We start from the raw sequence: 26,471 nt of genomic DNA, 5'->3' as shown, positions 1-26,471 counted from the left end.
ATATTGCTAAACACTCATAGACACTGCTAAACACTCATACACACTACTAAACACTCATACATATTGCTAAACACTCATACACACTACTAAACACTCATACACACTACTAAACACTCATACACACTACTAAACACTCATACATATTGCTAAACACTCATACATATTGCTAAACACTCATATACACTGCTAAACACTCATACACACTACTAAACACTCATACATATTGCTAAACACTCATACACACTACTAAACACTCAGACACTGCTAAACACTCATACACACTACTAAACACTCATACATACTACTAAACACTCATACACACTGCTAAACACTCATACACACTACTAAACACTCATACATATTGCTAAACACTCATAGACACTGCTAAACACTCATACATATTGCTAAACACTCATAGACACTACTAAACACTCATACATATTGCTAAACACTCATAGACACTGCTAAACACTCATACACACTACTAAACACTCATACATATTGCTAAACACTCATACACACTACTAAACACTCAGACACTGCTAAACACTCATACACACTACTAAACACTCATACATATTGCTAAACACTCATACACACTACTAAACACTCAGACACTGCTAAACACTCATACACACTACTAAACACTCATACATATTGCTAAACACTCATACATATTGCTAAACACTCATACACACTACTAAACACTCATACACACTGCTAAACACTCATACACACTGCTAAACACTCATACATATTGCTAAACACTCATACATATTGCTAAACTCTCATACATATTGCTAAACACTCATACATATTGCTAAACACTCATACACACTACTAAACACTCATACATATTGCTAAACACTCATACATATTGCTAAACACTCATACATATTGCTAAACACTCATACACACTACTAAACACTCATACATATTGCTAAACACTCATAGACACTGCTAAACACTCATACACACTACTAAACACTCATACATATTGCTAAACACTCATACACACTACTAAACACTCATACACACTACTAAACACTCATACACACTACTAAACACTCATACATATTGCTAAACACTCATACATATTGCTAAACACTCATAGACACTGCTAAACACTCATACACACTACTAAACACTCATACATATTGCTAAACACTCATACATATTGCTAAACACTCATAGACACTGCTAAACACTCATACACACTACTAAACACTCATACATATTGCTAAACACTCATACATATTGCTAAACACTCATACATATTGCTAAACACTCATACATATTGCTAAACACTCATATACACTGCTAAACACTCATACACACTACTAAACACTCATACACACTGCTAAACACTCATACACACTACTAAACACTCAGACACTGCTAAACACTCATACACACTACTAAACACTCATACATATTGCTAAACACTCATACACACTACTAAACACTCAGACACTGCTAAACACTCATACACACTGCTAAACACTCATACATATTGCTAAACACTCATAGACACTGCTAAACACTCATACACACTACTAAACACTCATACATATTGCTAAACACTCATACACACTACTAAACACTCATACACACTACTAAACACTCATACACACTACTAAACACTCATACATATTGCTAAACACTCATACATATTGCTAAACACTCATATACACTGCTAAACACTCATACACACTACTAAACACTCATACATATTGCTAAACACTCATACACACTACTAAACACTCAGACACTGCTAAACACTCATACACACTACTAAACACTCATACATACTACTAAACACTCATACACACTGCTAAACACTCATACACACTACTAAACACTCATACATATTGCTAAACACTCATAGACACTGCTAAACACTCATACATATTGCTAAACACTCATAGACACTACTACACACTCATACATATTGCTAAACACTCATAGACACTGCTAAACACTCATACACACTACTAAACACTCATACATATTGCTAAACACTCATACACACTACTAAACACTCAGACACTGCTAAACACTCATACACACTACTAAACACTCATACATATTGCTAAACACTCATACACACTACTAAACACTCAGACACTGCTAAACACTCATACACACTACTAAACACTCATACATATTGCTAAACACTCATACATATTGCTAAACACTCATACATATTGCTAAACACTCATACACACTACTAAACACTCATACACACTGCTAAACACTCATACACACTGCTAAACACTCATACATATTGCTAAACAATTATACACACTGCTAAACGCTCATACATATTGCTAAACACTCATACATATTGCTAAACACTCATACATATTGCTAAACACTCATACATATTGCTAAACACTCATACACACTACTAAACACTCATACATATTGCTAAACACTCATACATATTGCTAAACACTCATACATATTGCTAAACACTCATACACACTACTAAACACTCATACATATTGCTAAACACTCATAGACACTGCTAAACACTCATACACACTACTAAACACTCATACACACTACTAAACACTCATACACACTACTAAACACTCATACACACTACTAAACACTCATACATATTGCTAAACACTCATACATATTGCTAAACACTCATACACACTGCTAAACACTCATACACACTACTAAACACTCATACATACTGCTAAACACTCACACACACTGCTAGACACTCATACACATTACTAAACACTCATGCACACTGCTTATCACTCATACACACTGCTAAACACTTATACACACTGCTTAACACTCATGCACTGCTTATCACTTGCACACACTGCTTAACACTCATACACACTACTAAACACTCAGACACTGCTAAACACTCATACACACTACTAAACACTCATACATACTGCTACACACTCATATACACTGCTAGACACTCATAGACACTACTAAACACTCATACACACTATTAAACACTCATACATACTGCTAAACACTCATACACACTGCTAAACACTCATACACACTGCTAAACACTCATACACACTGCTAAACACTCATACATACTGCTAAACACTCATATACACTGCTAGACACTCATAGACACTACTAAACACTCATACACACTACTAAACACTCATACACACTGCTAAACACTCATACACACTGCTAAACACTCATACATACTGCTAAACACTCATATGCACTGCTAGACACTCATAGACACTACTAAACACTCATACACACTACTAAACACTCATACATACTGCTAAACACTCACACACACTGCTAGACACTCATACACATTACTAAACACTCATGCACACTGCTTATCACTCATACACACTGCTAAACACTTATACACACTGCTTAACACTCATGCACTGCTTATCACTTGCACACACTGCTTAACACTCATACACACTGTTTATCTACTAATCAGATGCAGAAGATGTTGCGCATCTTTTCCCTCAACCCCAAAACCTCCCACAGTTTCAGCTATGCTCCGGCAAGCAAAGGCTGATGCAAACTATCCAACTGAAATAAACGCCGTTTGACGTCATCACGGTATTTTTAGAAAGTAATACTTGGGGATGGAAGTGCCTTTTCATGTCAGAATCAAAGTACAAACGCTCCATGTAAGCACACTAACACCGATCAGCAGGTGCAGACGTGTGTAAGGATTCTTGGATAATTAAAAATAAATCATTCCGAAAATGCCTTGTCAGATTTATCTCCCCGGGAGAAATCCTGCAGCAAAAAAACAATGATGAATAATGCATAAGTGAAAAGTTGAAAAATGACTAAGGAGGGGAAATGGAAACCTGAACGAAGAACAATTCAATTTAAAACAATTATTACGGGCTGGTTTTAGTGAAGCCTCCTGTCTTCCTCTCTGCCTGTTCTGCATCAGCGCAAGGAATGCAAACACCTCATGACCTTCAAGAGCTCCAAACTGCAGTATGGTCACTCTTCCTTTCCCACACATCTGCGAAAAGATCATAATCTTTACCTATCATTTCTCCCAACACCTCAGATGACATGAATTACTCTTTTAATTTAATCGTTTCTCTTAGCAAGACTTATGTGATTTATACAACTGAGCAGTTCAGGGTCCAAGCAGCTACCTCTTGGCAGTGCTGGGATTTCACCTTCAAAATCCTTAGTTCAAGATCGCAAAATAGAGACACAACTCTTACACGACACGCGGCATCTCATTTATGTTAAGCCACAGTCCTGAAGAGATGCAGAGGCAAGTAATGCTTGATAGATGTGATACAATAAGCCGTAAAGGAGCTCTAGTTCAGATAGGATACAAGGGTCTTCAAACCAGCTAGCGGAGATGTTTCTTCAACCGAGATTTTCCATTTTTTCCCACCATCCAGCCAGCTCTCTCCATTCAAACAATTGCTAGCAATCAGGGTCACCTACTCGGAGCTCACAGATGCCTCTGATTGGCTAATTTTGCTGTGATTGACAGGAGACACAGATCCCTCCCTCCCATTTTGATCCATAGGCTCTGGGCCACATATGGCATCATGAGTCTGAATCCAGACGATGACCTTCCCATAGGGTGGGGCAATAGGGCGAAATCTTTTCTCTTGCCCCACTCCTCGATCTTCCAATTTAATATCTCCGATTGTCCTCCCACATCTGCGCCTCGATATCTGCGCGAGCGGCAGCAAACCTGTATTTACGCTATGCAGTATCTCTAGTCTTCTATTAGTGGCTACAGAAGCTAGGAGTCTAGAAAAGAAGTCCCACAACCCGACCAAATAATAACCGTGCTGCTACATTGTGGGCATTTTACGCCACAGTCATAGCTATGCTTGTGAAATTACTGCTATTGTCACCAAGAAAACATCAGCGGCAGCTGAAATCCAGTGAACACAGAGCTGGAAGTTACGAGAATAAACAGCTGCCTACTGAGTAAAAATGTTGGCTGCGTTTCTCAGGACATTTCTGCATTTGTGGCTTTGCTTACACTGTTGAGGTGAGGTTATAGGATCCAAAATTGTAGCCCAGTTATACAAAGCATAGCTAGCTTGATCCAAACAAAAGTTATTTTTACAGCAATGAGATGCATATTTAAGATGATTAGGAGTCCTTTCGGCTACTGTTTATTATCATCACTGTTTATCACCATCTTTTAACCCCCCCCTTTTTTTTCCCTCTTTGACCGCTGTGGCATGCTGTGTATGTATATGTCTGTGTTTGTGTATGTGTGTGTGAGGATGGATATGAGACTGAGCCATGCTGGGTACTGAACTGTGTTTTAGTCAGTAGGGGGAGAAATCACTCTTCTCTCCGACATTGAGCAGTTCCCTCTCTCTCACTCCCTCCCTCTGTCTCTCTCTCTCTCTCTCTCTCTCTCTCTCTCCCTCTCTCTCTCTCCCTCTACATCAATAATAAATGAGGATTACGCACTTCTTCCCTCACAGTGCTCCACTCTTCTCTTTCCGCTCGTCTTCCTCTCCTCAACAAGCCGTGTGCAGGACAAATTGTAGAGTAGCACTCTGTGAGACACACACACACACATACATATATACTAACTGACAGATGCACACAGGCTAACATAGGCAAATGCAGCCCGAGCCACTACTAAGATTCACTGTGTGCTCTCGATGTTCTAAATTCAATCCGGCATTGACGTTTCAGTTTTAACTCGAGTGAACACGAGTGCTCTGCGGCTCCGTTCTCCTGACCTCTTGTTAACCGCGAGACACGACGCTCGCATGTCATGCGTGCGTCAGTCTTTTTATTGTCTTCCACTCTCTAATGGAGGGCTTGGCAAATCCGGCACCTGAAAATGTGCTTTGCAGTCCGTTCTGTGAATTAGCAAGGTGTACCCCTATAGGCCCTCATCAGCATCTCGTTGTGGGCTCAGGGAGATGGAAGAAGAAAAAAAAAAACAGAGCAAGAACAAGCAAAGGAAGGGAGAAGAAACATTCAGAGCCTGAAAGTCCACTCAGAGACTGACATTCAAGCGAACAGAACTGTCCTCGGCACTTAGTCAGAGCTTTCAGTCACCCATCTGTGGCTTGAGAAATCAGAGATTAAAGAGTGGACGAGTAATGTTGAAGTGCCTCAGGCCAACTTCGAAGTCTTAATCAAAACTACAAGAGTCTGTTCTTGAACAGCTTGTTAAATGTTGCAAAATGTCCAAGCAATCTGCTTTAAGTGCTAGATGACATGTCATTGAAAACACCCAGACACCTGTTACCCGCATGTGGCAACCAGCCTCGCATTTCCACGTTAATAATTGAACCTGAAACGATCGTTTTGAAACACGGACCCAAGATATTATTATTGTGAAGTTCCTACAAACTTTGTGTTTTATGCAGTTGCCTGAAGGTGAGTTTGAAAACACTTAGCCCTGCTGGAGAAAGAGCGATGGTCTGTGTCATCACGCAAACCCCTGCTTAGGCCTGATTTATGGTAATAGGGCCAATTCTCCACAAATCAGGACCCTCATCCACTCCTGGGCCCGTCTCATCACTCGCCGGCTTAGCGGCAGTTCGGTCACATTACCTCGTGGTGTAATTTACTCGCGTAGCTTATCGTTTCCCCACAAAGTTTATGGAATGAGTTACGACGTGCTCCTGGATGCAGGGGGACAGCAGAAGATTAATCACTGACACTCATTCATTTGGATGTATGTTTTCATTGCTGCTTCTTGCCAAGCTGCCCTGCTCCACTTCCCAATGATGAATCTGCTCTCATGCTAGCACAGCGTTGGCAATTGTACCACTGCTGCCAAGTCAGTTCAGTAAGCACGGCACTCAGATGCTGCTTATAAATATAAAATGTATGTATCTGCTATTTATTGCAATCTTTCGTCACGTTGGCATAATAAATATTATTTTAAAAGAATGAAAGGAATAAATTATTGAATTCCTTTGGTCCTTTTGTTCTGACTCAACCTCCTTGATCTCCATGGACAAGCCACAAGTACCATAACAACATACGATTTGTTGAATAATATGCTTTAAGAAGAACCTTAATGTCTTGCACATCTGTTCAGGGACCAGAAAATCAACAGAATATATTTCTATTCCATGAAGTGATACAGTAACAGCACACAATCGTCATACAGTATCTATAAAATGAACATCTGCCTCAAAACTGTAGGAATTAGCATGTCCTAAACTTATGAGGTTGATATATGCAGTGATACTTCTAGCTACCGGTGCTTTAGCTGTTTAGCTATTCTAACCAGATGTTTTAAATCCAGAGCAACTTACAATACATGCCAATGCAGAAATACAAAGCATCTAGTGAATTTGTAACCTGAAAGACAAGAGATGTATGCTAGTGGTCTGGGTGATAAGAAAAAGAGTCTAGCCTGAGAACACTGGGCGTGAGGCCAGAACACACCCTGGATGGGATGCGGATCTATTTCAGGGTACCATATAAACACATTCACATCTAGGGGCAATCAAGAGCCAATACAGTGTTTGGGAAGTGGGATGAAACCAGAGAAGTCAGACCAAACCCATGTGGACATGAAACAAGCATGTAAAAACACAACACAGGCAGTAATAATACAATAAGTGCAAATGTAATGCAGTGTTATACTAGAAGAGGAAGATCTTTAGACCTTTGTGGATGGAACAGATACACATGGTTGCTTCAGAATGAAGAGTCGAGCTCATTCCACCACTAGATCATTAGATCATTTTATAGATGAGCTAGTATGCTAAAGGCTTTGTGCTTCAGACCTTGGAAAGGAACATGCCACGGTGAAGCTGAAGAACAGAGTCAGTGTGTAGTTCATAAGCAGCATGAACTATGAAAGATGATGTTGTTGTGCAGATCTCTGTGATACCAAGGCATGACTTTTAGATTCGAGTCTTGCTGCAACAGAAAGCCAGTGTTGTAACCTCCATGACTTGTGGAGTGTCATATGAGAGAACCGTTGGAGGTTGTGCATATCAAAAAAGACCATCTAGCAGTAGCAGTAGTAATAATAGTAGTAGCAGTAGTAGTAGAAGTAATAGAAATCTTCAGGAGCTGATGGTCGGTGTAATGTGATCAGAGAAGAATTCTTAGTTTGTAATTGTAAAGTGTTGACGGTGATTGATAAGTCCATCAGAATGGAAATTCATCACCACTGGGTACAGATTCACATACAGATGTGCTTCAGATGATGACTCTTCATTCAAGAAGACGTGTCATTTTGATACCTTTTGAGCAACACGAGAGGTGAAGAGAGGAAAACAGAAGTGAAGTCGTGTGTCACTGGTGTTGCAGTCATAAGAGACCCCATGAGACTTGACCACCGAGCCTAGTGATTTAATATAAAAGGAAAACAAGAGCAGGACCATGAACTGAGCCCTGAGGGATACTAATATTAAACCTGTGAGGTAAGAAAAATGATATACCATAGAATCAATACTGTAAATATGATGATAACCTAGAACTCTAGGATACTTATAACTCTTTCAGTCAGTTACAGGGTTCTTGAGGACACACATCCAAAGAAACTCTAAGGATTCTGCCCTTCCAAAAACATATTAACATACAGTATATAAAGACAGCAAGTGCACTTATTGATAAGAATGACTCTTTGTTAAAGTGGAGAGTCTTTTCCTCTTTGGAAACGAGATATCTTCATTAAATGATTATTAAAAATCAATTTAAACAAAGCAAAAAAAAAAAACAATTTTTTTTTACAGATTCTTCAGACTGTTAAGAGATCTTAAACTTCTACTTGAAGAAACACTCAGTTGTAGGCTAGCATGTAGAACCTTCATGGGGTTCCCAGAATGAATCATCCCAACAAGTTGTCTCCAAATTCTTACTGACATTCCTGTAGGGTTCCATGAAACAAAAAAGAACCAAGAAAGGTTCAAGGTTCAAGGTTCTTTATTGTCAATACCACCATATGTGCAGACATACAGAGGAATCAAAATACCGTCAAGGTTTCTTAGACTTCAGGCTATAAAATCATTCCGATTTTAAAAATGCTCAGTTGAGATGTTCTACATATGCTCATCAACCATGTGTTAATATTTCCTGGCCTCACAGTACTGTAGCTTGAAATTCCGGGTCTTATCTGACAGGAGTGGAACCCCATGTAGTCTTCTCCTGTTGTACCTCATCATTTGGTGTGTTGTGTATTTTGAGATACTTTTCTGCTCGCCATGGTTGTAGAGAGTGGTTATGTGAGCTACAATAGCCTTCAGCTTGAGCCAGTCTGGCCATGAGAAAGTGTTTCTGCCCACAGAACTGTCACACAGTGGATGATTTTTGTCCTGAGTAATCATTTAGAGACTGTAGATTGTAGATTAGACTGTCACTAAAACAATCGCAGGAGATCAGCAGCTTCTCGAATATTCAAATCAATCATCACACACAGCCGTGTCACTGTAATGTCAAAGCCATGAGATCCCCGATTCTGACGTTTGACGTGAACATTAACTGAAGCTCTTGACTTGTATCTGTATGACATTGCCCTGCTGCCGCGTGATTGGCTGATTAATTAATTGCACGAATGTGCAAGTTTCCAGATGGTTACAGAAATCATTATCGACATAGATATAATTCTGGATCTGGATATCAACATAATATTGTATAACGTGGCATTTTTATTATATCGTTGTTACACAATATGCTTCAATTGTTGAAGACAATAAAGAAGGATTTTTATCTCTCTCCCTCTCCCTGTCTGTGTTTGGACTTTGGAAGTGGGAGGATTGTGATTCTGCGGCTACTCGTCTGCCTTCACACACCTCGAACATTCTGTCCACCCCGTCTCCACTCATCTCATCTTCTCCGACTCATGCGAGGAGCGGGAATGTGTTAATATGATCAGACGTCCATGTGTGAATAATGAAGTGAAGGATTCGGGGAGACACGCTTCATCATCCCTAAATAGCTCGGCTATAATAGGAGCGGGTGACTCAGAAGCTATGTGTGTTATGTCAGCTATTTTTCTGCCTCTTGACATCGCTATAGGCAGAGGGCTGCACCCTGATTTTGGCATGTGGGTAATTGCGATGGAACTATATTTAGAAAAGTGGGGTGTGTATCGTGTGTAGCATCCCCTCCTCCTCATCTCTTCCACTGTCATAATTAGGAGAAAAACACACGCAAATGGCCTCAAAGTCTGTTTGAAGTTAGTCAGAGTGAATGTGTGATTTATCAATTGATTCCCCCCCCCCTCTCTCTCTTCGGCTATGAATAACCGTCGTTAATTATTGATGTGCTGACGTTAGTGATCCGTTTGAATGTTGTATGTGGTGCAGACCTCTTTCTTCAGGCTGGCTGGCTCCTTTCTCCAGCTTTTTCATCATCCATCCTTCATAATTTTTCCATTCTCTCTCTCTCTCTCTCTCTCTCTCACACACACACACACACACACGAATAGGTTGAGTGTGAGAACAAAGACGTGGAGACAGAACAACACAGGATGAAGGATATATGGAGAAAAAGCGAGACAGAAGGGCATTAATGGAGCTCTGATGTCGCAGTTGGCATGCAGAGGTGTGTCAGCCAATCAGAACGCAGCACCTGAATGTTGGGAGGGGCACAAAGGTCCATTCACAAAGCCAGCAGCAGCCCAAATAAAGCAGTGAGGTAGGAGCAGAATTCCCTCTGCTGCAGTCTCTTCCAAAACAGCACACAGCCAGCGCTCATATAAACACCCACAGCTGTGCCGCGATTGCTTCACGCTCGTGTCTCAATCTCCATCAGTATCATATATCTCCTGCAAGAGTGAGTTTATTTTTGGATGCAAAACATCTCATGCCTATACAGTACACTATAAACGATATCAATGATACCCAGCAGTGATTCGATCCCTGATTGCTGCAGTGAAAAACAAAACATTTGGCAGTGAATTTGCATGCAGATATCCGGGGGGAGGGGGGAGGCATGTGCATGTTTGTTTGTTTTTATTTATTTGTATGCATTCACGTGTGCTTTTGTATTTGTATTAAGGCTCACAATGCATCTGAAGGTCACAGTTTTGGCTCCTGAAGACACAGCAACTTTAGACCTTCTAAGTTTAGTTTGGAGCTGAAATAAAGTCTGGGAGCTGAATTTAGCACCAGGCTTTGTTACCGGAGGACTGACGTAGCCAGCTGTTGCTGTGTCGTCACACTTGGGTCAGCTGAAAGGAGGAGAGATTTGTTGTTTGCAGGCAACATCCTTGCTGAAGGAAAAAAAAATAAATAAATAAAGAACTGCCTCGCATTGACTGCTCCCCGTTTTCTCTCCTCAGCTTGATACACACACCCCCGAACTATTCCAGGTTCTAAGTTGCCACCAAATTTATATTTAACTGAATGAAAATAGCAGGCTAGTTGAAAATTGAGTGTGTATTGCGTAGGCTGTGTCTCAGATAAGCTCAGTGCAGACGCACACTCTCTTTTTATAGGCAGTGGGGAACGTATGTGTCAGATTCTTTTTCTGGTAACTGAATGGAGCATGGCTGCTTTTTTTTTCCTTCTTTATTTTTTAAAAGATGAATGAGTGTGTGTGTGTGTGTGGGTGTGTGTGTTACAGTACGCCGACATGATCCACATTAAGTTGTGTCTTCACAGAACTCTTCAACTGCTGTTTGACGTCAGTGTTTGTCTATCCCAAAAGAGCACTCAGAGCCAGAGTGGGTTATGGATACTAAAAGAAGAGAGGATGGAGATAGAAGGACAGAGTGCAGGATGGGTTGAGTGAGAGAGAGAGAGAGAGAGAGAGAGAGAGAGAGAGAGAGAGAAAACAAGTGCGGTTTCTTCAGGAGCCAGACTGAAAAGGTGACGAATATCAAGTCTGTCAGCACGCCGCAGCCACTGACATACGGCCAATAGTGCCCGTCTGAATAATTGATCAGGTGAAACGTTAGGCGGAGATGTTGCACGGTCAGCTCTCTTCACTGCAGGTGAGTGAGACAGAGAGAGAGAGAGAGAGAGAAAGAGAGAGAAAGAGAGGAGAGGTGGAGAGATTTCCACCTCCTCAGCCCCAACACACTGAGTATATACTATCTAAATGTATTACATTCACACAATTTCAGGACTTCTCCTACGAATCTTAAGCAGGGGAAGCGACACAAAGCAAAGTCTCCAATAAAACTACCTCATGTCTGAGCAAAGTGCTATTCCTTCCTAGCAAATATTTTCCAAACATCGGAAACAATTCATGCAATTACTTCTCTCTTCTACTATTATCATTCTATATTTCTCGAGAGTACACATTTTGCTCCTTTAATATCCAACTTTCATCTTGAAACAAGAACATACGAGAGACTGTGTGGTCACAAGTTGACCATCACACACATATGCAGTTCTTCCCAAAGCTGTTCCTATCATGTGGATCTGGTGTGTGGAGATGTGGTCCTCCAAGCTGCCACTGCTGGGCCCCAGAGAAAGGCCCTTAACCGTCAATTGTTCAGTTGTATAAAAAAATGAGATACGTTGTAAGTCTCTCTAGATAACAGCTTCTGCCAAATGCCAGAGATGTAAATGGAAGCACACGATTGCATAGAATGTCTTAGTATGATGAAGCGTTACAGTTTCCCTTCACTGGATGTAAGAGGCTTAAAACTGCTCCAGCATGACAATGCCCCTGTGCACAAAGCAAACTCCATGAAGGCATGGTTTGCCAAGGATGGAGTGGAAGAACTTCCTGCACAGAGCCCTGACTCTGACTCGACCCCACTGAACACCTTTGGGATGAACTGGAACACTGACTGAACCCCAGACCTCCTCACATGACATCAGAGTCTGATCTCATTAATGATCTTGTAGCTGAATGAACACGAATCTCCACAGCCACGTTTCATAGTGTATTTGATTGTCTTCCCAGAAGTAAGGAGGTTATTATAAGAGCAAAAAGGAGGACTAAATCTGGAATGAGAAGTTTAATAAGCACATATATGCATGATGGTCAGCTGTCCACAAACCCCAGTGATAGTCTTTTGCAGTTGGCAGCAGCCTGAGTAGAGTTGGATGGTGCAATGAATCCCACAGCACTGAATACTCTGTTTTACATTTGCATCTGTTATGAGAGATTTCACAAAGCACAAGGGCTTTACTTTTTGATGCGTGTGTCACTCCAGATGAAGTTTTACACCCAGCTGTGCCATGCCCACCTGCTCACTCTTCAGAAATGCCAGCAAGGGCATGGATTATGGAATCATTGAGACGTCTAGGTCAAGTACATAGTTTCATGCTCAGACTCCTGTTAGGAGAGAAGGAAGGAAGGAAGGAAGGAAGGGAGGGAGGAAGGAGGGAGGGAGGAAGGAAGGAAGGCGGGAGGGAGGGAGGGAGGGAGGGAGGGAGGGAGGGAGGGAGGAAGGAAGGAAGGAAGGAAGGAATGGAAGGAAGGAAGGGATGGAAGGTAGAATGGAAGAGTGGAAGAACAGAATGCTGGAAGGAAGGAAGGAAGGAAGGAAGGAAGGAAGGAGGGAGGGAGGGAGGGAGGGAGGGAGGGAAGGAAGGAAGGAAGGAAGGAAGGAAGGAGGAAGGAAGGAAGGCAGGCAGGAAGGAAGGAAGGTAGAATGGAAGAGTGGAAGAACAGAATGCTGGAAGGAAGTAAGTAAGTAAGGAAGGAAGGTAGGAAGGAAGGGAGGGAGGGAGGGAAGGAGGAAGGCAGGAAGGAATGGAAGAACGGAATGCTGGAAGGAAGGAAGGAAGGAAGGAAGGAAGGAAGGAAGGAAGGAAGGAAGGTGGGAGGGAGGGAGGGAGGGAGGGAGGGAGGAAGGAAGGAAGGTGGGAGGGAGGGAGGGAGGGAGGGAGGGAGGAAGGAAGGAAGGAAGGAAGGAAGGAAGGAAGGAGGGAGGGAGGGAGGGAGGGAAGGAGGAAGGAAGGAAGGAAGGATGGAATGTTTGATACTTATAACTAATTCATTCTGAGCTTCAGTTTCAGATTCTGAGTTGTGATTGTCTGATAATCCGAATCCTGCAGCTCTGAGAGTGTGTGCTGGTGCAGCTGTGGCTTGTCAATATTATATGAGCACAAAGATAATAGAAGAGTTACATGACCACAAATTATCATAACTGCTGAAATAACAGACCAACGGTAAATATGATCAGAAATGTGCATTACCGTTAAGATAAAAAAAAAAACAGTGTTGTAAAACTTGTAGAAAGAAAGAAAGAAAGAAAGAAAGAAAGAAAGAAAGAAAGAAAGAACAAACAAAACGAACCATGTTGAAAACCTGTTACAACACTGTGTAACAAATGGGCCATGTAATAAATATTGCATGCATGAGGTAATTAAGCATCGAGTTCAGTCCTGGGCTAAATAAAAAATCTGCATTTAAATCTATAATATTTTGCTTCTTCCTTTATTACATAGTGACGTCCTTTATTACACACCAAATACTGTATGCAATTTCAATTTCTATTGTTGCTAGAAACCTATTATTTATCCCACAAGTTCAACAGATCAACCTCAGAAGCAGCATGCATGACAAATTTCAATCAAAAAAGACAACAATGAATACAAATAATACAGAACCTGAATAACAGTAGACCAGTCAAGATTTCTGAATGCGATGAAAGCGTGAGCTTCAACCTGTGTGGTGCGAAATTCTACCCCTGTGAAGTGTGGTGTTGATTATCGGTGCTAAAAAAAAAAAAAACTCCACAGGCAGCCATGATCACTCTCCTTCTCTTTTTATTTCTTCAGTCATGCCGTCTGACTCGGCCGGGTAATCATGTGAAATTTACCGGAGACTATACAGAAGACACGACATAGGCTACTGATTTAACCCAGCATGGTGTCTCCATTGCAACCATAAATTACTCTCATAAACCATCAAGTCATCGAAGATATGAAATAGAATAAAAGTAAAAGCAGGGTCAAGCTCGAGTCCATGTACACGCACCGCTTAATTTTTTCGAAAATAACTCAACCCTGATTTGTTAACATCACCGCTCCATCCAAATGATTATCAGTAGAAGCAAAGCTCCAGCTCGCTCTTCATAACCAGTGATATGCAGCATATTTCTTTGATTATTTATCTTGAGAAAGTGATTCACTCAGCAATTAGATCAGCAATTACTCCTAGATCAACAGATTGGGCTCATACACTATATTGCCAAAAGTATTCGCTCACCTGCCTTAACTCGCATATGAACTTAAGTGACATCCCATTCCTAATCCATAGGGTTCAATATGACGTCGGTCCACCCTTTGCAGCTATAACAGCTTCAACTCTTCTGGGAAGGCTGTCCACAAGGTTTAGGAGTGTGTTTATGGGAATTTTTGACCATTCTTCCAGAAGCATTTGTGAGGTCACACACTGATGTTGGACGAGAAGGCCTGGCTCTCAGTCTCCGCTCTAATTCATCCCAAAGGTGTTCTGTCGGGTTGAGGTCAGGACACTGTGCAGGCCAGTCAAGTTCATCCACACCAGACTCTGTCATCCATGTCTTTATGGACCTTGTTTGTGCACTGGTGCACAGTCATGTTGGAAGAGGAAGGGGCCAGCTCCAAACTGTTCCCACAAAGTTGGGAGCATGGAATTGTCCAAAATGTCTTGGTATGCTGAAGCATTCAGAGTTCCTTTCACTGGAACTAAGGGGCCAAGCCCAACCCCTGAAAAACAACCCCACACCATAATCCCCCCTCCACCAAACTTTACACTTGGCACAATGCAGTCAGACAAGTACCGTTCTCCGGGCAACCACCAAACCCAGACTCGTCCATCAGATTGCCAGATGGAGAAGCGCGATTCGTCACTCCAGAGAACGCGTCTCCACTGCTCTAGAGTCCAGTGGCGGCGTGTTTTACACCACTGCATCCGACGCTTTGCATTGCACTTGGTGATGTATGGCTTGGATGCAGCTGCTCGGCCATGGAAACCCATTCCATGAAGCTCTCTGCGCACTGTTCTTGAGCTAATCTGAAGGCCACATGAACTTTGGAGGTCTGTAGCGATTGACTCTGCAGAAAGTTGGCGACCTCTTCGCACTATGTGCCTCAGCATCCGCTGACCCCGCTCCGTCAGTTTACGTGGCCTACCACTTCGTGGCTGAGTTGCTGTCGTTCCCAAACACTTCCACGTTCTTATAATACAGCTGACAGTTGACTGTGGAATATTTAGGAGCGAGGAAATTTCACGACTGGATTTGTTGCACAGGTGGCATCCTATCACAGTTCCACGCTGGAATTCACTGAGCTCCTGAGAGCGACCCATTCTTTCACAAATGTTTGTAAAAACAGTCTGCATGCCTAGGTGCTTGATTTTATACACCTGTGGCCATGGAAGTGATTGGAACACCTGATTCTGATTATTTGGATGGGTGAGCGAATACTTTTGGCAATATAGTGTATTTGCGCTATGATATATAAAAGTAATCAATTTACTTCAGCTTGTTTTCACACTATCACTATCAGCTGTTTTCTTAAACCCAGGAGAGGTCCAGAGACTCTATGGCTTCTGGACACAGTGGTCTGGGGCACACGGCATCATATGTGGAAGCTGTGCACCCGGAGTGCTGCATTCACTCAATTTATCCATCCATCTATCCATTGTCTCTACCCGCTTATTCCTGATTAGGGTCACGGGGGTCTGCTGGAGCCTATCCTAGCACACAAATGGGGCGAAAGGCAGGGGTACACCCTGGACAGGTCACCAGTCCATCACAGGGCCACATCACTCAATTTAATTAAATCAAATTAATCAAATTAATCAAATTCAAATGTACACATTCTTTACTGGTCACATACTCAATCATGCACAATGGCACATGCAGTGAAATGCTTTTTTATGAGTGTTTGTGTTCTAAAAAAGTGAATTGAAATAAAAATACAATCAAAAATGTAACTTATAAGCAAAGTAAAATACAATAAAATGAGACCAAAAATTCAAAAAAAATTAAATTAAATTAAATTAAATTAAATTAAATTAAATTAAATTAAATTAGCTGTGCAAAACAGAGAAAAAATAAATAGGGGGAAAATATAATAAATAAATAAATAAATAAATAAATAAATAAATAAATAAATAAATAAATAAAAATAAAAACATGATATAGATACAGTGCTATGACTGATGAGATGAATATGAATATGGTGATGGATATGAATAAAGTGCCTATGTGTGAATGTGCATGCAGTGTGCACTCTGCAGTCATGTGCAATTTTACTTTTATTTTGTTTTGTTTTTCTTTATTTTATAATAAACAGGTCATAAAAGATACAGGAACGTTACAGAAATGTTCATTTAATTTATTTCTGATGAGCAAACCAGAAGCAACAGTGGCAAAGAAAACCTCCCTGAGATAACGAGTAGAAGAAGCTTAAAAAGAACCAGACTGAACAGTTAACCCATCCTCATCCATCATTTCTCTTCACATTAGCTTTATACACCAAAGTCAAGCCGTCCTTATTGTGTTTAAAGGAAGCTGAGTATTAGCTTTAAGTTGAGTATTAAATTTGAGTTTTCTCTTTCATCAAATTAAAGTTCAACCAACTGCAGCGTCCTATTTTCAGGTAAACGAGGTTCCAAACAGAAGTGATGCATCAGAATGACCATCCCCTTCAATCTCAGGATTCACAAACTTCCTGTCTTCATGCCTTGTGGCAAGGAAACAATACGCCTTATATGAACCTAATGTCTACAGACTGAAAATGTGACAATTGATCCGGAAGGAATTCTTGTCATGTTAAAGCAAACATGCCCCCCATATTAGCCCGGGATTGCAGTCCCCTGGGCTGAAGTATTCAAGCCAAGCATGAAAACACCTTAAGAGTGGTGTCAGAAGTGTCAACATTGCTCAGAAGAAAATTCTAGCAGGCAGAGAAGAAAAAATTTCCCAGATGTGCATTAAGCAAAAGTACGCAAACAGCAAAGCAAAAGTCTGGGATAGCTGCTACTTAATACTAAACAGATCCTCCATTATTTATTACTGTTTATGACCGAAAACACCCCAGTCCTGCCTTATTTTATTTTTTTTTCTATTCGCTCACAAGACCAAGGCTTATGAAATCAGAGGTCGAAGTTCAGCTAGAGACAAATCAGTGTGAAATGAAATGAACCATTCCCAGAAGCAAGTGCAGGTCTTTTATGACCCACGGCCTTTCCCCTTCAGTGAATTTGCTTTAACGTCTGACCATTAAGCTGGAAACCTCCCACTGATACAAAAAACTGTAAGGAAAAAAGACAAAATAGAAAATCATTGTACAAACAGGCATCAGATGGCATGATAAAAGAGTACAACGATTCAGTCGTCAAGGTTGACATAAGACCATCATGACACTTTCCAAGCTGACCTATATAAAGCGGAACCTCGGCATACGGATTTAATTTGTCCTGGAGGTGAGTTCTCAAGGTGAAAATTTGTATTGCGAAACAAATTTCCCACATAAGAAACCATGTAAATGCAGATAATCCGTTCCAACCACCCAAAAATATGACCAGAATTACCAATAGGAAGCGTATGTAAACTGTATGGCTGCTTACGAAGAACTGACCCAAGCCAAGCATTCCATGTCAAGGCTCCTCACAGGAAGTCGTACCACTAAGCTTGGGCTAAAAATAGAACAGACCACCCACACCACCAATCTGTAAACCAAAAAATACCCATAAAATGACATAGATTTCGAATGCATGCGAAAGGCAACGTTGGTATCATGGGTTGACTCTATCCAAACAGCTTTGTAAAATTGTTTGGTTGGCTTCACTTGGCTTTCCACTGATGCTAACAAGTTCTGAACGGCTCCCGGACCTACGCCCAACTTAGCCACCATTTGGATCGTTTCGGTTTGTTCGACCTGCTGAAAACGCTTCGTATGCCGATGCAAATTTGTTGCAAAATGTTAATTCTTAAGGCGAAAATTCGTAAGGGAGGAAGCGAGGTTCCACTGTAACAGCATCATGAACAAGAATGCAAACCTCTTGAGTGGAAAAGAGATACGTACGCTGACTACTATGACTATTTTACAATTTCATGAATACATACGTGTTAAATATATTAAACCCACACGAAATACCAAATTAGTTCTCACCGAACCTGCCCTCGTTATGACTCCTTGAAATAATATTTGTTTTAGCATCTTAATTATATTGTCATGTACTTCAATGAACCCTGTACGCAAATGGTACTAAAGTGATCCAGCTCAGAAAGAAACACACAGTTAAAATGTTATTAGTTATATGTGGATTAATTTATGCTTGATAGTGGCTATACTTCTTTCCCGGCAGGATGAATGAGCTTTGTGTAAAAGGCTCAGAGCATCACATGGAGAGAAACTCTATTGAGCTGTGCCTTATCTTAATGGCCTGGTCACTTTGCTAAAGGTTTTCTTATCCTACCTTTAAAAGATAAGAGCTCCACTTCACTTCCTTCTTACTTCTGCAGAAAAAAACACCCCCCATGAACAATATATATATATTTAGGAGGGAAAGAGAGAGAGAGAGAGAGTTCTTTCTACATTTTATAGCCCATCGTCTAGTTCACAGTGAAATTGCTATCCTTCCCTCCTCTTAATCTAACAAGGTTTCAAATTGTAAGTCTTAAGTTACATTAGTGTAAAATGCATTTCCACTGACTATATCCCTTATTCTAGTGTTTTCTTTTCAGACTATCACTAGAAATGGAATACTATGTGGAAGCAGATCGATACAAACCGTCCCGGTGCTGCTACACTAATAAACATAGGCACCTTTTACTAACTGTTGTATAATGTGCTGTAAATTACTCCCTGATCACATAAACACGCTGTAATGCGAGTGTAACTATCCTTTATAATGTCATACGGTAAACCACGTCATTTCTGTGACTAATCAGAAATCTTTTCAATTTTAAAAACCATCACAGGACCATCTCCGAGGGTTTGAAGTTGGTTCCTCATTAGAAATGTTAAGGTAATGTTAAAGTAACTTCATTTTTTTTTGTAGAGAAAAATAAAAAACTTTTTCAATGGATCCAGATTAATTAATAAGCTTGAAAGCATTATTGTCAAAAAATAACAAAAGTTCATTATAAAAACAAAACTAACTTTCTAAAATAATAGGGGTTTTTGTTCTAAAACAAACCGAATTGACCTTGACAAGAGTGACAGGAAACTGTCAGGTGTGTGTTTCTGGTTATTATGGAAACACTCATTGCAGATGACATTTTAGATATTCGTCATGTTTTTTATAATTATAAAAAGCATAAAGTTTACAACATTGCTGATAGAAATTACATTTGTATAATTATTCACTTCATTATTAGGTTGTGTAGTTCAACATACGGCACGATAATGAATAGTTATAACTTTAAGGAATCATTTATGGAACATTATTAAAGCTTTATGACTTTATTTCTATAAAGTCTATAAGCTGATTAATGAACATGAGCTTTATATAGATCTTTTTCTCTTTTTTTTGAAGAGCATATTGTCATGAATTGCAGTCAAATCCTCTGTCTCTATAGTGTGTCCTGTGTTTTATTTCTTATGGATAATCAACATCTCCTGAGTTATGATGCTGTGAGTTTGTAACAAAGGTTCTGATGCATCTTCTCCTTCTGGAAGATTCTGAAAATGTTAACATTTATGCTAATCCAGGCTGACTCATAAAGCCTCCCTTCCCATCCTCACTCATCTGCCCCCCCCCTCCCCATTTCCCTTTAATCCAAAGTGTGCCTAAAGAGCTCAGTGTCTCAACCAAGTCACATCTCTGATGAAACAATTGCTTAATTGTTGGCCAAATAGCTTCATTCACATTATATTTAGCGGAGGCGTTTGGATGGCGTATAATTCAGCTGGACGTTATGAGGAAACCAGTTAGCCGTGGGCTAGCGATGACGCAAGCAGCCAGACCTGAGGGCACACTAATGGGTTTCGCCCTTCTCAATAATGAAGAATTATTGCAATCTTCAGAAAGTTCATCTACAGTTTTATGGCAAAGGCGGATAAAACGTGTCCTCGTTATTTACCATACGCCATAGATGGCACAGGACACTGAGGCATTGATAACAGCGGAAGATTCCACTGACACACTGATTAGGGCCAAAGCACTGTTCAAGCCTTCTTTTTGATGAAAAGCCAAAACGAACTATAAAATGAATTATCCACAGCAATTTCCTGCATACTTACTTCCACTGCCTTTTCTCAATTTCTCACTTAAAATGCTTCTAAAATGTTTCAAATCTCTGCCAAGCACGGCTCGGATTGAGAGATCTTCGTGCACAGGACTTTCACACTCACTAGCAGAAGGGGAGGCTGAACAGACTATATGCAAAACCCACAGGTTTGACATTACTTTACTAATCACAGTCTCCATACGGTTCATAATCATAACTTTTCTGGAGACTAAAGGCAAATAAAAAGGTAATTTCCTGAATAACAGGGCCACAAGATGACTTCTAATAAGCTCTTAAATACTGTGTTCATAAGGCTACAAAGCACCTGCATCAGCACTTTGGAGAACTGATAAGAGACAACATACAAATAAACACTTCACTTAAGGACAGTGGTCACTAGAACTAGAACATCATCATAAGCCATTCATAAAAGATTTTTGTTTGCCTAATTTCAGTACTTTAAATATGGTATGACTTTACATAAATACACTGTTCATAGGGCAACTTGACACCTAAATAAGCCCATTATGGAGCAGAGGGGGGGACCTTGCTCAAGGACCCAATAGTGGCAGCTTCGGCAATGCTGGGGTTTGAACCTCGATCAAGAACCCAGAGCCTTAACCACCTGAGCTACCACCACCTTTTTATTGACATAAGGTTGCATCATGATGATCATACTGTGCTATCTACAGTGCTTTAGAGTGTTATAACACCTGACTTTGTAGCACAGATTGTTTCTAATAATACATGAGAATCTACTGAGCTTCTTCGGAAAGTGTAACTTTCCCAATTAACCTCAGTAGGGAAGCTATGTCATGTCACCATTATGACATAGTAGAAGCATACAGCGTTAAAAATCTCAAGTGTCAGATTATTCATAAAGTATTATATCACCAATGAACAAAAATCTAACTCACATCTCCGGTGTTACATCGACCTGACATCAAATGATCAATTCAGATCATGAAAGGGTGACTACTAGAAAATGTACAGTTCATTCAGTTGTTAAAAACTGCTCGAGTAGATCCAAACAAGGCCCCAGGTCCTGCCAGTCCAGCCACGTCATTTCAAATCTGCTAAACACCAAACACGCCATATCCACCACACATGAGCTGGTGTTTGTGAGTAAGAAGTGAGTGGCTTAACATAACTCCAAACCTGTGTGATCTAAGTGTTATAAGTTCTCGAGAAGAAGTCAAGTCGGTGAGGACAGGTTGCGAAAATCGCAGTGTAGAAGCAGCGCCTCGAAAGCAGGCTGAATGCGTTTCATTTGGCTTTTAGCATGAACGGATGACACCACCAGCTGTGAAGCAACAGGAGGCCAGTGAACAATTAAAATGTAATTGGTAAGGATGTATGAGTCATGTCTCTAAAGCTGAACTCAAAGAAAAGGCCGTTAATCCTAGCTTTTCTTCCTCTTTTTCCAAGTTCTTTATAATAATAATAATAATAATAATAATAATAATAATAATAATAATAATAATAATAATAACACAAAGGCTAATCAGAGCTTGACGTTTTAGCAGTTAATCAATCCTGATTTCACATCCTCTTAGGAACCAAGCCAACTCTCTGCAAGCTATTCTGATCGTTTTTTAGAATATTAGACATGATTGTTGCACGCCTTCAGACCATTTGTGTCCTACAAACAAAGATGTAGGGTGGCTGAGAAGTACAAAACAAAATAACAAAACAGAATAGCAAACAAAAACAGAAAAAAGTAATAACAAATAAGAAAAAACAATAACAAATAAGAAAAAAACAATAACAAATCAGAAGAACAATAACAAATCAGAAAAACAATAACAAATCAGAAAAAATAATAACAAATCAGAAAAAAATAACAAATCAGAAAAAATTATAACAAATAAGAAACAAAAAATACCAAACCTGAAAACAAAATAAAAAATCTGAAAAAATAATAACAAATAAAAAAAATACCAAACCTGAAAACAAAATAAAAAATCAGAAAAAACAATAACAAATAAGAAAAAAAATAACAAACCTGAACACAAAAAAAAACAAATAAGAAAAAACAATAACAAATCCAGAAACACTATAACAAATCCAAAAACAAAATAAACCATGTTATTGTTGTTGTTTTATTAGGTTTGTTATTTTGTTTTCAGATTTGTTTTTGTTTTTTTGTTTTCAGAATTTTATTTTGTTTTCAGATTTTTTTTTTTGACAGGTGTCAGTCAATATCTATACAGTAGGTCAGAAAAATAAAACTGAACCATTAGCTGCTATGAACATCAGCAATCAGACAGTCAGAACAAAGCTGTGCTCAAAAATGATTAAGAAATATTAAGAGGAATTACTACAGCAAGTCACCTGATAAAACATCATGATGTGTGAACAAGGGCAGCAAACCTGATCACACAGAGCAGTATCAGTATCAGGTATCTACTGAAAGTTAGAACATCTTAAACATAAAAGTTCATTGCTAAAAGCACACTAAAGCAACCGCCAGCAATAAACAGAGTTAATATTTATGAATATAAACAAAAAGCACCTTCATACATTATGTTTTTGAGCAGTTGTGATTCAGGAGCTACTGATATTCCAGTATCAGTATCTATTAGTACCGAAAATGTCTGGGAAAAAAAAGTTCCTCATGCATCCCTACTACAAATAATAGTAATATTACAAAGAATTATAGAGCATAAACCTTCTAAATAAGTACACAACCACAAGCATGAATGAAATTATTTGAGTCTTCTTCTTTTGTTTTTTTCTTCTCTCAAGGCTCGAGCTCTATCGCTGTAAGGAGCCCCTCGAGAGGCACAATGCCAAGGTTGTTATTTATATTTATTTTGTTTGTGCAGCATTTTTTCCCATCACCCTTTCATCTTTTCCACTCTCCTCTTCCTGTTTAGCAGAAAAAAAGGTTGAATGCGCCATTCAGCAAGCTGGGCCAGCTTTATTGAGATACCTATTTGTGAGTAATAGCCTCTGTCGCTGGGGCAAGAGCCCCTGCACACAATGCTGACAGGATCATTGAGCCATTGGGGCAATTTGTCCCACGATGCCACACTTTTATCAGAAGATTGTCTGCTGCAGAGGGAGGGCTAGAGAGAGAGAGAGAGAGAGAGAGAGAGATGTCGGAGGCACAGGCTGTTATCTGTAATAGTCTGCTTTCACATAAAGCCCTGTATGAGCTTTTGCGATGCAGTCCTGAGCAACCACAATGGCATGTCTACAGTAGCACAATGCTACTATTAAACCAGTATCTACTTTACCATGTGAAATCCTTTAGAGCATGAATACACTATAGAACAAAAAGAACTCACAGCGGTCTACTTAGCTTTACTTAGTCGGAACCCTCAACGTCTTGTCATATAGCTCTCAGAAAATCAATCATTACTCATGAACGACTAACTTTTGATACTCTGGGTATCTACTTCCATAGGCAAATGGGCTCGCTGAACTAAGGGCATGTTCAAGTCATGTCGGAATGATCGTATTTATGAGTTGAACACAAACTCATAAATACGCAAAGTCGTAATTACGAGTGGGAATGAGCTCAGAGTTCTAGAGTTGAGTCAGGAAAAAATAAAACAATGGAATTAATGGACTCAACATCTGTAGATAGGAAATTTGTTCAAAGAAGCTGATTTCAGTGTGGTGTTTTGTATAATTACTATATAATATGTGACGATAAAGTTTACAGTGGCTTCATGAATTGATTCCTACCTGATGCACGTTCTTTGTTCTTCATTTTCTAGGAGCAGAGTGAAGAAAAAAAAACCTTACTGCGTTTTTTTGTTTGCAATTAATTAAGAGAAAAAACACCTAGCTATCTATCTCTAACCAAAAAACTTCCCAAACTCATAAATACGAACTTCCCAGGAGGACTTGAACGCACGGTGAGAGCCGCTAGCGGAGTAAAAACAAAAGATTTGTCCATATTGTGCCTGAAACGTCTGTTACTCAATATTTATTTTCTTGTTTATAGAACCTACTGCACTCTCCCTGCAGGCTCGTGCCTATGGCAAATCACAGTCTTACCGATATTCAGTATAACAACACGCTTGCTCTTGGGACAAAGGACAAGGAACAAACCCTGGAGTGTGAGAAATGCAAGAATACAGCTATTTATTTTATTCTAGCGCTAACTATCCCCTCCTCTTTAATCTATTCTTGAGGCAGTTGCTGTAGGCAAGTTACCTTCTACTTCATGCAGCATTTTAACCTGAAAAAAAACTTGCTAGCTGCTAGTTTATTGGCATACCTTAAGATCTGGCAGTAGCATTTTGCTGAATGACTGAATAGCTAGCTAATTAAGTAGAACTAGCAGGTTAGTTACATCTGAGGTTTTCCGATAGATATCTTTGAAGCTCTCCTGACACTGAGATGGAGATGCCAGGACCCTTTTGATACATTCTGCCCTAGAGGACCGAATGATGAGGGGCTGATGAAGTGGATTAATGTACTTCCACCATTTGAGCTTTGATATTTTATACATGGGCAGTGGTACAGTTCAGGGAGGGATCAATCAAAGACAGTACCGTGTAGATATGTACAGTAGATATCCTGAAAGACTGCATACAGGAAGCTCAGTGTGATAAATTCTTAATACGGATGGAAAAACCCAGGGAAAATGATATTCTGATACTAGCTTCTTTTTTTTTTGTAGTGTGGTATTAAATGAGCTTTTCTCAAAACAACATCATTTTTCACTTTTCAATTTTTTTCCCAAAAGAAAACACAAAACCTGTTCAACATTTTCTTTCTTCCCAACTCAAACAAATCACATTGTTCTAGTTCAGTTTCTAAACTATAAAGACTATAAAACACCCATAGCTATATTTGACATTTGAAAGCACACTGCAATGAATATATAGTGGTTTGTAAGCTATGCAAATTGAAATTCGAGCCATGTCGGTAAAAATCATATTTCCGAGTTGAACGCATACAAACGTCACCATAAAGTCGTAATTACAAGTGTGATTTTTTTTAGAGATCTGAGTTTCTCTGAGTCAATAAGAAAACACAGGGGAATCAACAGATTTAACAAGTCAAGTAGCTTGAATTGTCAATTCAACTATATATAGCTGATGCAGTACATCATGAAAGGAAACAACGCTCCTCTAGGACCCTGGTGCTGCATAAATATACATAAGACAACACAGAACTAAGGGCAAACTTGTGCGAACAGTTCACGATAAAAGACAAGAGGCAAACAGAGTGCAAACAAACAATACACTACACGACAAATACACAAAATAGCATCTGTAGAGGATGGTAAATTTATTGAATTTGAATGTTTACTTGGCTTAGAAGTTGATGTCACCTATTTTCATTTATTATGTGTTTGGTTAATGCAGCACATGATTAAAAAACACAAGCAAATTGGGTAATTCCTAAAGATTACAAACTGCATTGTGAAGCCTAGTTGAGCTTTGATGTGTTTTGTCCATTTATTATGTAA

Source organism: Hemibagrus wyckioides, linkage group LG27 (genome assembly GCF_019097595.1).
Source record: "Hemibagrus wyckioides isolate EC202008001 linkage group LG27, SWU_Hwy_1.0, whole genome shotgun sequence".
Lineage (NCBI taxonomy): Eukaryota > Metazoa > Chordata > Actinopteri > Siluriformes > Bagridae > Hemibagrus > Hemibagrus wyckioides.
The sequence above is the reverse complement of the archived record's forward strand: the minus strand, read 5'-3'. Positions refer to the sequence as shown.